The following is a 15,128-nucleotide window of genomic DNA, read 5'->3' on the forward strand; positions in this document are numbered from 1 at the left end:
TATCAGGTGCATCCCTGAGCTGCATCAGGCCCAGGATAGAGATGAAGATGGCCCAACACAAAATGGCATATGTACTGTGAGGTTTGGGAGAAATCGTTGTTGGTAAATGGATTGTGTGGTGATGAGGGTGAACTTTGCAGAACTGAAGACAGAAAGGACAGCATTGTGCCGCAGTGTCCAAAGGTTGCACACACCTGTGAGATTTGCAATGGGGGAGAATTGGACCCAGAAGATGGAGTCCTCAGCAGCCCGGTCTCCGGAATGTACACTTAGGATTACATTTATGGAAACTTCTGAAAATACTAGTGGTGGGAAGCAGGTAGGCGGTTGCATAGGCAGAGGGGATGAGACCAGAGAGTGACACGTTACCAGGGGCAAGAGGAAACTTCTGGGGATGAGGCAGGTGGTCATTGTCTTAATTATGAGGTGGTTCGCGAAAATGACCTTTGTGCTGTAAATACACACAGCTCGCTGTTTACTGGATATACTTGACTCGAGCTAGGAGGGGGAGAGGGTGGGAGAGGTGGAAGGAGGAACTGTGGCGGGCAGGAGGAGACTTAGGAAGCACACACACAACACACGTGTACACTTACTGAGGATGAAGCTGCCACGTGGCCTCTGGTGTAGCCCGGAAATCCTGCTGGCCAAATATTTCTCCTGATAGAGATGCCAAGGCTGCTTGACATTTATTTACTCAGCAATTCCTCTGAGTACTTCCCGTGTGCTATGCTCGTGTTAGGCGTAGTATTTCCTAGTAAGTTACTCTTACCCCAGGAAACCCATCCGAGCAGCCATGGGGCACGCCTTCCCAAATCTAACGGAAACAGACACGCGCCCTAACCACTCATCTGAGTTTTCTTCCTAGGCTCCATCGAAGCTCTTCTTGGTAGGGAGTTAATACCTTTTGGAAGAAAACCTTCAACAGCGCATGAGTGTTACAGAATTCTGCCTTCTTTCGTGGCTAAACAGACATTTGGGCCGAACCCCAATGACCTCCAATAATCAACCAATAGGAATCAAGTCTTCACAGAATCACAGAAGTTCAGAGCAGGAGAGGACCTGAGGGTCCCCAAGCCCACCATCCGGAGTGATTGTCTCTGAAGGACTGCTTCTCAGAGTGACCTTTTCGCTAAGTGACCATCGTGTGCTGCAGGCACCTGGCCTGTTTAAACCCCTGTGGTGAGGAGCAAGCTTGCTAGCCAAGTGAAGAGACATGAGAAAACAGGACTGACAAACTTTCCCCCGGAATTTATTGTGCATCTACTACGGGCTGAACCCTGGAGTCGCACAAATGGAGTTTCCAATCTAGTTTAATTTCGCTCCGATTTTGCTCCTCAGAGGCTAAATTTAATTACATTGACCAGTTATCAATGAGGTAACAAGGCCAGACAAATTAAGTGCTTTTTCACAGTAGAGGATAAAGGGATTGACCAGAAGACTATTGGCGATTTCCATGGCTGTCCACTCAGAGCGCAGAGTGAAAGGACCCACACAGCCTCAACTTGAGCCCTCCTCTCAATGTGACAGCTCATCTTTGGGACCCTTATAGTACCCTCCACCTCTTGGTCCTAAGGAACCCAGAGGCCATTGTCCCCTCAGTATTGGAGCTCCACAAAGGAATATCTTTTCTTGGAGGTAGCAAAGGGCCATCCCACCTCTGACCATGCAGAACCTGGCATAATGGCAAAGGGCCTGGGTTCTAAGGAGGACCTGTGGGGTTTTAAGGAGGAGCTGCTTGGCTTGGAGGGGGATTCCTAAAAGAGCATTTGGGCTGGGCCTTGAACACAAGCCCACATCAGTAGTAACAGGAAGAAAGTTACATAGAGAGGAACCAGGTGACTAAAATAATAGCAGTGGGAAGGAGGGGTACAGGGGAGATGGCTGATCTGGAAAAGATCAAGTCCAGGATCACTTGGGGACTTTTCTGGAGTCACACACCACGAAGGGTCCTTCCTTAGCTCTTAGCTCACCCTGGTCATGCTCCTACTTTGAAGACCCTGGGTGAGAGCTGAGGAATGAGGAATGGATGTGCAGAAGTCTCCTCTGAGAACAGAGTGAGGGAGAGAACAAGAAAAAGTAAAAGAGGGGAGAACTGAGTTGGACTGAGGTGTTTGGAGATGCAGCTTCCATGTGGTAGTGTGGGACTCAGGAGCAGCTGGTTAAATTCCTTGTAACTTAGCATCCCCTTTAGAGAACAATGCTGTCCCTGGTGGACTCTCAGGACAGGGCTGGAAGGTCCCGCATACCTGGGCCTGTATGGATAATAGTGTTCTTTGTTACTTGGGGGCTTTGAGGAGGGGGAGGGACTAAGGTACAGGGAAGGGAGATGACCAGAGGCAGCTCTGGGGGGTTACCTGCTGCACACATAGGCTCTCAGGAGAGTGTCCCATCTGCTCTCTGGAACAAACAATTGTCCTTCTTTGGTAGCTGAGAACCTGGCTAAGGGTGGGGTCACACGGTGTGTTTCAAGTTCCAGGCTAACAGTCAACAGACTTGGAAGGATGCTAGACCCAACTCTGAAGCCAGTGCGTGCCCTGAACAGTGAGAAGCTCAGAGGAGCCAGAGCCACCTCAGAGGATGGATCTGAGGCTCCTCTCCACAGGCTCAGGACCCCAAAGATGAAGGAGGTGACCTCTGTCACATGTCTTGTGTCTCACTATAGAGGTGATGTTCAACCGGCCTCTCTCACACTTAGCTCAGTGTCTAAAGTCTGTCACTTCCGAAAGGGAAGGTGGGGTGTGTGTGTGTGTGTGTGTGTGTGTGTGTGTGTGTGTGTGTGTGAGAGAGAGAGAGAGAGAGAGAGAGAGAGAGAGAGAGAGAGAGAGAGAGAGAGAGAGAGAGAGAGAGAGAGAGAGAATACAGCACAGGGAAGAGAGGGATGTGAGGGAATGAGGAATGGCATCAAGCTGGTTTCCTGTGCGGCTTTGGGACAGACCTAGCATTTCCTGCGCCTCCACTTTCAGAGGGAGCAGGGATGTGCCCTTAGCACCAAGCTGGGGATCATCAGCTTTACTGTCCTTTTCCTCTTCTTTCCCTCAACTTGTACTCTGCCAAAATTCTGGGTCCTCCTCCTCCAGAAAGCCTTCCTGGACATACCAGCTTTTGGGACCGTGAGTGGTGCTGACTGCTTATGTCACCGTGCCCTGTCCTGGAATTCCAGACCCTCTGCACCGTGGGACGAGTCACGCACAGCTGCCACTCACTGCCACGCCATCTCTGGAGTGCCCCTAGGACATCCTGGCCTCTGCGGGCAGCCCTGATGCCAGAAGCTAGCTCTGAAGATACATTGTATCTTTTTTCCTGTAGATTTTTAGTAACATGGAGCTGTGTGCAGAGAGGTCAGATGTGTTGGAACCCCTGGAGACAGTTACAGGCAGTTGTGAGCCTCCAGATGTGGGAGCTGGGAACCGAACTCTCAAAGATCAGCAACGCTCCTAACTGCTGAGTCTTTGCCCCAGCCCCAAATGCGCCATATGGTTATTGCTAGATGAACATGCTCTGGTCTATGCGAGGATTTGCCTCCCTAGATGGCTCTTAGAAAGTGCTAGGCGAGGGCTTGCCTGTGCAGGCTGCCTCCTGTGGCTGGGGTTTGAATACCTGCAGAGTGCTTTGACCCTGCCAAGTGCTCATCTGTCTCTACAGTGTAGGAAGCCAGGAGGTCCGAGTCCTGACCCTGACACTATGGGTATAAAACCCTGGGCCAGCTCTTCTCTCTAGGAGACCCAGTTTTCTAAACTATGACAACTTGTTCATCCATGAAGTAGTAGCACTTGGTGACCATGTGGTCATCCAACGAATCGTTATCCAGGGGTAGAGGGAAAATACAGTTTCCTTGCCCAAACTGTGTGGGTTCTGTTGCATAACAGGGAACAAGTTGCTTCCCTGCTCAGAGCCTCCATGCTTTCCTTTATAAAGTATGGATAACCTATAAGGGGCCTCATTCGGTGTTTTTGGGGAGATGGGTCCTGAAAACTGGGTCTGGACATGGTCTGCTAAACACAAAAGCACCTCAGACCCATGCTCCTGGGCCCTTGGAAAGCTCGGCTGCTTCCTTTTCTTCCAGCCAACCCATACTCTGTCTTTTTTTCTGGGTCTGCCAAATCTTCCAGGGCAACTGTAACACGGCTACTTCACTGAGTGGCGGACATGGTAGGGATGCCATGCAGATTCCATGTGCTTTAAAACTTGCCTCCTTGTGGCCAGTACCCAATACTCAAAAGGCAGAGCCCAGTGATGGCTGTTAGTAGGATTTCTGTGTGCCAGGCCCTACATACTATCCGTCCATTCATCTTTAGCCAGGTTAGAAAGCTCCCTCAGGGCAGGGAGCACACCTTGGACCTGAGACAGACACTCGGTAGAATGGATGTAAATGAGTAGTTGTGCCTTGCCTCCCCTGGCACATTCAGAACAGAGCCTTATCAGATTAAGTTGCTTGATGAATATTTGATTAACTGGGGCCACAAGTGCAAACTGCCATCAATGGCTTTCGTCTGAATCCACGCTTGTGGGGTTCTTCCTACTAATTCTAAGTTCCTCAGAGGCCCTTCTTCTAGAGCCCTCTAGGCTTCCCCTGCAACCAGAGCCCACTTTCTCTGAGTGACCGTGTCACAGGACAGCAGGCAGACTGCCTACTTGCTGGTCAGGTCATATTCCACTGAAGCAGACAGCAGGACCTCAGCTTCCAAAGACAGAAACTCATCAGGGGCCTGTTCTCATATCTCAAAGTTGAAAGGACCCCAACTCAGCACAAGACACCTGAAGACCAAGTTCTCAGCACAAAGGAGATTTATTTGCCCCAGAGGAACAGAGGGCAGGGAATGAAAGACAAGACAGGGGACAGAGGATGAGGGAGAAGGGGGGAGGGAACAAGGGACAAGGGGAAGGGATATTTGCCCCAGAGGGTCAAAGGACTACCTCTGGATAGAGAGGAGATAGACATGGCCATGGGTAAATGACAGTTTATAAAGAGAGAACGGAAAACCCTGTATTAGAATGAGTTGGTTAGTTTTGATTGGGCATGTTGTGTGGCCAAAAGGGGGTTTTTGATTGCTGGACTTCAGTACTTTGATAGGTGGACCTTGGCAGTCAGCCTCAGGAGGAAGTGACCAAATAAGGGAATAGACCTTGGTAGCTAGCTTTAGGTCGTAATCTAAAGGGTTTTAGCAAGGGAGAAGGAATGGGGGAAGGGCAAGGCCTGCCAGCCATGTTTGCCGTGCTCGGGCCTGCTAGAGCCCCTTCAAAAGCGGTTGTATCAGGCATCACAGGCCACTCAATGTGACCCGCCACTAAGGCTGCCAACCAAGGTTTTGGAGCTGCCATGGTGGAAAGCTTGGCTAGGGCCAGTTTCAAGTGGGCACAGAGGTGCTGCAGGCCTCAGTCCCCAGGCAGTCGTGCCAGGGCTGCTGCTGAATGTGAGGGGCATAACTAGGGCTTTGGAAATTGGAGGGGGCAGGAAGCAGGCAGGCAGAACCAATAAGTACAAGCTGCCAAAGCAAGGCAAACTCCCAGCCTCACAGAACGGGCCTACCCTCGCCTGCACCTGCCAGACTGTTTTCATGCTCTATATAGACCAGCCAGCAACTTCTAAGCACTGAGGGCCTCACACTGAAAATCTACACCAGGGGTTACCAATGACCTAACACAAACCTAGTTCAATATCTGCATTGGGAATATTGCGCCACGGGTTCCATTTTTAAAGCCGAGCATCGTCCTAACAGTTATCCAGGCTTCTGTCGCACAGATCAGCAGATCTGAGAAGACTGGGCTGGCATTCTTGCAGTCCAGAGTGGCAGAGCAGGGTAGCAACTGCCTCTTGCCAGAGAGAACATGGAGCTGCTACAGCCCAGCCAGTCCGCTTTGCCTTCACAGGGAACTGCAAGGGAGGAGGTCCCTGGCTCCTGGCTTCTATTTCTGTGAATAAACCTCCTAATGACCTCAGCAAACAGAGAACATTATTGCCATTTCACAGAAGAGGGAAACAGACAGGGGTGGGGGAATTAAGATTAAAATCCAAGCAGCCTGACTCCAGCCAACAACACAAGGAGTTGGAAAAACAAACAAACAAACAAACAAAAAAGTCTGAGCAAACTAAGTCAAATATGGGCAGTGAGTTAGAGCTTTTAAATGTATCATTCTGGGGGCCAGAGAGATGACTCAGTGGTTAAGAGCGTTGGTTGCTTTTGCAAAGGATCCAGGTTTGATTCTCTGAACCCACATGGTGGCTCACGACCATCTGTAACTCCAATTTCAGAGGATCTAATGCCCTTTCCGGCTTCTGTGGACACTGGGCATTCACATGGTGCACACAGGCAGGCAACACATCCATACAAAACTAAAATTATTATCAGATGTATCATCATCATCATCATCATCATCATCATCGTCGTCACCATCATCATCATCGTTGTCATCTGTGGTGCTGAGGAAGGACTCCAGAGATTGGTGCACGGTGGGCAAGGGCTGTATCTCTGAGCTATGCCCCAGCCTATAGTGAGTGGTTTAGAAAGCCAACGCACTCAGTTTGCGTGGTATCTTTCTTTCTGGTATCGAAGCCTTGAGGTATTCGGGGCTCTTCTCTTACGATGTCATAGTGAACAGGACTCTGAGCGTCATCTGCAAGGCCCTGATCTGGCAAAATATAAAGCAGGCCAAGCTACGCCAGACTCCCAAGGGTACGGACCTCCGTGAACTCAATGTCCTTGCTACACAGCCAACCTGTCCCCATATGACAGCAGGCTCCTACTGCTCCCGATCCAAACCTGAACACACAGGAATCCATCGATCCATATCTGCAGCATTCTATCTTTCAAGAGGAGGCTTTGAATGGAGCTATTCCCAAACATTATCCCTCTAGCAAATCACGGAGCGTTTGTTCCTGCCTCTCGTTACGTTATCTGGATCTTCCTCGAGTTACGGGTACCGGCTCCCTATCCAACCCCAGCTCCCACAAAATGGACACAGAAGAAAACAGCTGTGACGTCCTTAGCCTACGGGAGCTTAAAAGACCCTCATCCATGCCACCTCTGCCTCCTACTCTGCAGGTGTGAGAGGCCCGACCTCAGGCCCCGCTGTGAGTGGTCAGCAGGGTTCAGGGACGGCCCAGCCTCAGACTTCTCATGCTGGCTCTTTCCACTCCCTCCCAGACACTCCTTTAGGGTTGGCTCAGCACCTCAGTTCAGAGGGCTGTGCTGGGCATGTGACAAACACTTCATAAATATCCATCCACTAAAGATGTAGAGCAGCCTGGAACACAGGCGGCCTCTGCAAGGGCTTTTGGCTCAGCGTTCCCAGCACCGAGCACCAGATGCCCACCCCTAGGGCCTGGGTGGCCTGGACACAGAATGAGCCCATATGACTCAGAGATGCAGTTCCTAGGGAATGGTTCTGGCCCCTGCCCTTTTGAGAAACCTTGAGCAATGGCTCACTTTTCAGGGTAAACGGTTCTTCTTTGTGGATAAGATGCGGAGGAAAAGTTGGCGTCTGGAGGAAAAGCTTCTGAAACTTCCGGGTAGTCACGGGCACCAGATAGACTTTGTAACAACATAGAAAAGTCACACTTCTGCCAAGTATGGTGGCACACACCTATAATCCCAGGACTCTGGAGGCAGAGAGTCATGAGTTCAAGGTCAGCTTGAGATCCTGTCTCAAAAATACCAAAAACACACTTAGCAGATCCTGCTTCTAGAGGCCTCTAAGGACAGGAAAGGTCAGGTCCACCTGAGACCATTGTATAGTTCAACTGAACAGTGTCACCAAGTGATCATAGGGGGTCCCCCAGATTCTGTAGCTACCTTCTAAGCGGCTGGGGAAAAGAACTCACAGGCCTCTAACACTGGGGCTGGGAAGAAGCTTTTATTATTATTCCCACATCCAGCAGAGGAAAACATGCCAATGGCATCAGCCCTCTGGGTCTTCCGGACTCACTGGGCAGAAGGACCATCTACTCTTTCTCTGCCCTCCCAGTGTCAGTATGTCCCCTAGACACCATTTCACGCCTGCATACTGGGCTTCTCGAACCTCCGGATTGGCTCCGGCTCTTTCCCATAGCCATGCAGCTGGCCCAGAGCCTAGCTAATGAATGATAACACTGAGCCCTGTTCAAAGGGACCAGGAATCCCTCCACTCTATGCTGGAACACGGTCACGGCTAGACTTTTAGGGCCAGCCAGTGCATTCAGCCTGTTTGAGCAGTGGGGACACAGACTCTCAAAGGGAGGCTGGCTTATTCAAGGTGACCCAGTCTAAGGAGATGCTAAATCACCTCCTTGACTCCCAAGCCAGCGTATCCCCAGCTCTATACTGCCCAGCTCTGGATAACACTCTCAGCCTGTCTGCTGGGCTTCCTCACTGCAAACCGGACATAATAGTGTACGGAGTCTCCCTATTAGGATGGTCTGAGGAGGAAATAATTGAAACCTGCTAAAGTCGCACACGGGGAGCACTCAGGAAGCCCATTTGTCAGGACTGTCATTCAGACCGCCGGAATTCTCCTTGAGAACGGGGAACCCTCCAGCCATCTGCTAAGCAGCCTGGGAAGAGCTCCGCAGCCCTGACTCACACACTCTTCAGTTCAGCCCAGCATGTCCTCTGCAGCAGTCATTCTGGGGAGAGAGGCCTGCTGGGCCCTCATGGTCCTTCATGGCTTTCCTGGCTCTAACTCCATGCCTGTGTGTAACACACATACACATGCATGCACGTCCGCATGTACACATGCACACACACACGCACACACACATGCATGCACGTCCGTATGTACACACGCACACACACACATGCATGCACGTCCGCATGTACACACACACACACATGCATGCATGTCCGCATGTACACACGCACACACACACGCACACACACATGCATGCACGTCCGCATGTACACACGCACACACACACGCACACACACATGCATGCACGTCCGCATGTACACACGCACACACACACGCACACACACATGCATGCACGTCCGCATGTACACACACACACGCACACATACATGCAAGGTACATGTGGGAGACAGCAGGACCAGTGAAACGGGCGGGGCTTCTGAGCCAGATAGACCACCACTCCCTTCTGGCTCATCCCTAATCTCTCGAATTCTCAGCCTTCTTCCTTCCTAACAGATACGACTGATATAAGGACCACCTACAATGCTCTGGCATTCCATACACGATATTAGGAATAATAAATAACCACCATTTTTACTTTTAAAAGTCCTCTCAGCTAGGCAGTGGTGGCACACGCCTGTAATCCCAGCATTGGGGAGGCAGAGGTAGGCAGATCTCAGGGACCACCTAGTGTCTCCTCAGTGTACAGATGCGGATGAACAAACACTGAAGGGTTAAGCCCAAGGTCACACACTGAGGCGGCAGTGGACTGGCATCCGGTTCCTGGGTCTTCTGACCTTCGACTGCTGTCTTTCTGAGCTCGATTAGTTCTGTGCAGCCCCCCCCCCCCCCAGCAATGTCCCACTAACCAGTGCCATCTGGACCCTGACTGCCAACCTCAGGTTCCCAGGCCCACCTGGTCCCTTTGCCCCTAATGAGGACATAGAAATGCAGGTAAAATGTCTGGTAGGCACAGCTGACGGCAATAATGAATATTAGTAATCTCTATGACAACCAACACCTGTGCAATGCACAGCCTTTGAAAGTCAATTCATTACATCTCCCCCATACAGTTGGTTTGAAAGCATCATCCTCTCAAATGTATTTAACTCAACACTTATTAAGCACCTACTTTATGCCTTGTCATGGGTCAGAGGCTGGAGACAGAGAAGCAAAGCACGGGGCCTCTGCCAGGAGGAGCCCATGGTCTAGCAGAGATTTAGGGCAGAAGCAGGTGGGTGGGGGTTCATCATACTTTCTTTTGACCTAACTGGTGCTGCAGCAGAAGCTCCACCCCACCCTGTTGGGAACCTCCTTTATGCTGCTGTCAAAAGGCAAAAGGCATCTATCTGGAATAAACTAAACCCAGACAGGAGGGACGGTAGACTGAAAATGACAGCGAGAAGAAGCTAGAGACGAGGTGATGTAGGCTACCACGACTTCGCCCTTGCTTCAGTCTCAGAAGAGATTCCGTGGAAGGCAAGGATTGGTGTGAGATCTGCAAGTCTGGTTCCGGCTCCTGCCAGCACTCAAGACCCAGGTGCTCCTGTTCCCAGAGGGATGACACCCCTGGATGCCAGGGTACTCCAAGCCCATGGCTGGGTTATATATGCCTGCAGGTGACCCATTATTTATTAGAACTGTTGCAGCTCTCCGGTCGGCAATGTTTGCATCTCCTGGTTGCTGCCATTACCAGCCCTCCCTCCTCCCACCACCCCCTGCAGTGACTCTTTCTACTGGGATGTGGAGGAGACTGTAGGGCAAAGAACCCTCTCCTAATTTACCTCCAGTTCTGGATCCCTGAGAACCTACTGTGTGTGTCAGTCAAGCTGGCACTGTCTCAAGAGCTCCCACGTGACTCTCATCTTAGGACAACCCTCTAAGGCAAGCATCCTTCTCCCCAGGTTTACAAATAAGGAAGTTTAGGGGAGGATAAGTAACTTATCAGCGCCGCAGGGATGTCCCCCATAGAACCGACTGATGCCTCCAGGCTGTAAGGCCCACAAGGTCAACATTTCACTTGAGAAGTCCAGAGTTGAAAGAGACTAACCAAGGGGACCCCAAATATTTCGAGAACCTAAACTTAAATTGTTTTAATGGATGAGTCTCCAGAGTTGCCGAAGCCACCCACGCTCAAGTGGTATACTGAACTGTACGGATCACCTAGCTCAGCTGCACTGAACAGACAAGCAGACACCAACACCCCCAAAATAGTAAGATGGCTACTTGGGGCCAACCAGCAAGTTAGGGCCCAGAACCTCAGGAGGCTCTGGTTCTCCTTTACACCCCTCGATTTGCAGAGACCAGCATTGTCTGGGAAACTCCAGCACCCCAGCGAGGGCCTACAACCCCAGGTGGGCAGAGAAGGGCAAGGAAGCGGGCAGCACGGGCAGCACGTGACCAGCCTTCCCACCCCTGCAGAGTTGAGGCACGGAATGTGGACTTTTAGGCTGGCAGGTGTTGCAGGTCGTCTGGCTCCCCGCTAGGGAGTGGAAAGAGAAAACAGCATAAACCGCGGAAGCTCCAGGGAGACTGAGGCAAATTTCCCACCCTAGGGATCATGGGAAATTTTGCCAGCTCTTCTGCAGAGCTCTGAAGCTTCTCAGCGGGCAAGAAAGGATGGAAGCAGTCGTAGACACTTGACCTTGGGGTGGGTGTGCAGTTCCAAAGAGAAGCTCACGTGTTTGCGAAATGCCAAAAGAGGAAGACAAATAGGAAGGGCGAAGGAATTGTTCCCTAAAACCCACCTACTACGCGTCAAGGAAGACCTTGGGCGTCTTCCCTACTGAAATCAGCATCCTCTCATTAGTAAATTTCACGTGAGGGAGAGGAGCGCTCAGGAGGATGCAGGGGAATGGAGGGAGGGTAGGAATGAGTCACGATTAATCCCCTCCTCGGCTGGTGCCCCTTCCGGATTGCGCCGCAGCAAGCAGTCTCAAGCCGCCCCCGGTGGCCACGGAGCTGCACGGATCCCCTCCCGCTCCGCCGCGGCCTCTCACCTGGGTCCACTCGCCCTCCGCAGTCCCGCCGGCTCGCACGACTCCCGCGCCGCTTGGCGCAGCGCCTCTGCAGTCGCTGCAGCAGCCGCCTGGCGGTGATCAGCAACCTGCGGCGGTAGGGAAGAGAGAGACAGGGGCTGGTGAGCGCGGGTGGCCGCAGCCTGCAAAGCTCGGAGGACTCGCTGCCCGCCACGGGCTAGGGCAGCTCCTGTGCTGGGCCGGCGCCCCGCACCCCCGCACTTGCACTCCTGGGTGCGGCGGGCGCGGCTGGGCGGTGGGCCCGGAGGTCCCCGGGGTCCTTGTCATCACCTGCGAAGGCTCCCATGGTTTGGGCTGCCCCAGGAGGGCAGCCGGATTGCTCTCCGGAGCCCCAGCTGGAGGTGGCTAGCTGGGTGCTTGCTAGGGCTGGGGCTGCCGGGAGTGAGAGGTGGAGGGCGGGGGAGGAGAGGTGGATGGAGGGGATGAGCCAGTCGGCAGCTCGCAGGCAGCTGCGTAAGCCGCTCGTCTTCACTTTCCTTCTTAAAGAGATAGTTGGTCTCGCTCTGGAGTCCAGGAGCCAGGACAGTCGCACGCTGGCATAGGGTCCTTTATTATCACAACTAGCTGTTGCGCTGAGCTAGAGGACGGGGAGGGGTACAAAGGGTTTCAATCCGCTGACTTGCGATGTGAACCTGGGAATGCCCCTTCACCTTCTGGGCCTCAGTGTTCTCACGCCAGTCTCCCTCCTTGACACACAGACACCTCACCTGAAGTAGTGAATGCCAGAGTTATTTAATGTGAACAGCTCTTGACTTTCTAAATAAGTGGTATTAATAGGAATCTTAAATACCCGAAGACACTTAAGAAACGTTATCCTTGGCAGTGTTGAAATAGTAAGCTGGAAGGATGGGAAATATAAGTGATAAGCTAAGATATCGCAACCCAAGATCCTTGTTGTGGGTTTTTCCCCTGCCTTCTACCAGGCATCACAGGGACCCAGGGGCTACAAAGTCCGGGAAACTGGATTTCAAGGGTCCATTTCTTGCCCACCCATTTCTGACTGTGTTCACTCGTTGGCTGATTTCTCACCTGCCCCACTGGTGGAGTGGGAAGGGGCTCCTGTCTGATCAGCTGTGCTCCTGCTCACAGCCTGCAGGGAATTTTCTCGATCACCTTGCCACCTGCTCTTACTCTACCCCCAACGCTCTGGTGTCCTCTCAAGTGCCCATCCCTCATTTTACTGTCGGCAAACTGTTCCTTGCTGGGCCTCCACACCCAGCCTTTATTGGCTGTTTCGTGGGCTTGGAACAGCCCAGACTTCCAGTTCGCTCCTTCCGCAAAGTCTCCGTGCAGACGGCGCTATCTCAGGGAGCCCTTCCGCCATGGTTAATCCTCACTGTCAACCTGACTGGCTTTAGAGTCACCTAGGAAGTGTGTTTGTGAGGGTGCTTCCAGAGGGACTTAAGGATGGCACCGCTTTAGGTGTGGGCTGGGGTCTAGGCTGAAGGAAAAAGGGAAAAAGAGAAAGTTCGTTCGGTGTGAACATTCAACTCTTTGCTTCCTGACTGGGGACATCCATTTTCTGCCATGTCTTCTTGTCATGATGGACTATCCTCCCCTCAAGCCACAGCCAAGAATAAACCCTCCCTTCATCAAGCTGCCTTCTGCCAGCTATTTGGTCACAGTGTTGAGAAAAGTAATATACCCTCCTGGATCAACCTACAAAGCACTCCTTCCTCCTTCACTTTTATCTTACTGTGTGTGCACGTGCAGGGTTGTGTGTGTTGTGCATGTGGGTACACGGTTGTGTGTGTGTGCATGCTTGTGCACGTGTTTGCACGGTTGTGTGTGTGCGTGCTTGTGCGTGTGTTTGCACGGTTGTGTGCGTGTGCTTGTGCATGTGTGTGCCTGGTTGTGTGTGTGCTTGTGCATGTGTGTGTACGGTTGTGTGTGTGTGTAGATCAGAGGGGTTTTTAACCACTCTCCATTTTATGGAGCCAGTCACTCAGTGAACATGCATGCAGCTCACTGACTAGTGCTGCCATGTTTGGTTTTTCCGTGGATGCTCAGGTCCTCATGTTTGTTGGCCAGCACTTTAGTGGCTGAGCCATCTCCCCGGCATCCCCCTACCCCATGCACTTATGTCCGAGTTTCGCTGTATTTAATTATCTGTAATTGAAAAGACAGTCTATTTACTATTCCCCACTAGACTGTACACACCATGGGGGAAAGAACTTTTTTTTTCTTGCTATAGCCCCAGTGCCCAGAACAGACTCTAACACGTGGTAGCAGGCGGTGGATACTGGCTGACAGGGAGTGCGAAGCTGAGCTTGGAGCCTTCTACTCTCTGTCCAAGCTGAGATTTCCAACAGAATTGGGAACTTCACTGATTCACATGAAGGCTCTGCAGTACTGAGCGGCTGTTCCAAAGTAGCTTTGTAAAGAGTCATAATACTTATGAAGAAATCATTATTTTAATTTCCCTATTCCTTATAAAGTAAAATCTTTTCTGTAGTTCATATTTACAATAAATCTACCAGGGTTTTTCTTTCTTTCTTTTTTTCTTTCTTTAGCAATAAATTCCTATTTGGGGGCATTTGTTTCATTTTTTCTCTATTAAATATCCAGTTAAAATTGAATTCTCCCAACAAATTGCCATCATTATATATTCATTTTGGAAAAACACAAAAGAGTGATTATAGAAAGAACAATACACTGAAGTTGAAAAGGTCATGGGAAATGTCTGAAAAATTCTAGTGCTGCTCTCTAGAGCTAATTGAGGACATGTTTTATCTATCTTAATGACCACCTAAATCAAACAAGTGACTTTTTCATACTTAAAGCAAAACAAAAGAACACCATGTAATCATTGCGTGCTTGTGGGAAGAAAAATTCTGAGATGTCATCTATTTCTATGTCTCCTTTCCTGTTGTTACCCCCACGTTCGTACTTAGAAGACTACATTTCCCAGAAGTCTCCACTAGCAATGTCCCCCAAAGCAAGAGAGCTCTTCCACCCACACTACTCCCATCTGGAATGGTGTCAGCCAGTAAAGAATTCTCCAGAGCCTCTGAAAGCAGGTAATTGAGAAGAGAATCAGTGTTTAGTTATAATGTAAATTGCAAGAAATGAGGATTAGAAACATAAAACATGATAAAATTATTCCAAAGAAATCAGTAATTTTGTTTTGTACTAATTAGGAAATATTTAAATTTCTTTCCATTTCAAAAGCAATTTTCATTCCCGTTCTGGGTGAGCATCCTGCTCCCACTGAATGCAGCAATAAAATCGGAACAAAATACGCACACATGGGAGCTGTGTGAGGCTTCTTAAGGGAGTCACCAGCAGGGCTAACTGGAGAAGGCAGCCACAGGGCGGTAAGTCACTGGAGTGGCAGGAATTTAGCATTTTTGTTTCCTTGTATATCTTCCAGCCTGGTCTCTAGACAACAAACCCTGAAGCTGGGAACCAGAACAAGACAGCGGCCACTTCAGCTGGCTTTGCCTGCGGCCCCTTCAGCTGGCTCTGCCTGCAGCCCCTTCAGCTGGC

The 15,128-nt window shown here is 50.8% G+C and overlaps 1 protein-coding gene across 8 annotated transcripts in view; it reads right to left on the reverse strand.

Annotated features, from left to right (window-relative positions):
- Window positions 1-12,040, reverse strand: part of Snph (syntaphilin) — a 39,522-nt gene extending 27,482 nt beyond the window's left edge. For 5 of the 8 annotated variants that reach the window (XM_075962467.1, XM_075962465.1, XM_075962463.1 and 2 more), the window contains exons 1-2: window positions 11,910-12,040; window positions 11,601-11,707 (exon numbers count right to left, since the gene is read on the reverse strand). The gene's annotated coding sequence lies outside the window, so the exon portion shown is untranslated. The remainder of the gene's footprint in view (window positions 1-11,600; window positions 11,708-11,909) is intronic. The other 3 variants (XM_075962469.1, XM_075962468.1, XM_075962466.1) reach the window with 1 other exon arrangement.
- Window positions 12,041-15,128: the final 3,088 nt, after the last annotated feature.

The sequence above is a fragment of the Microtus pennsylvanicus genome, chromosome 2, assembly GCF_037038515.1.
Source record: "Microtus pennsylvanicus isolate mMicPen1 chromosome 2, mMicPen1.hap1, whole genome shotgun sequence".
Lineage (NCBI taxonomy): Eukaryota > Metazoa > Chordata > Mammalia > Rodentia > Cricetidae > Microtus > Microtus pennsylvanicus.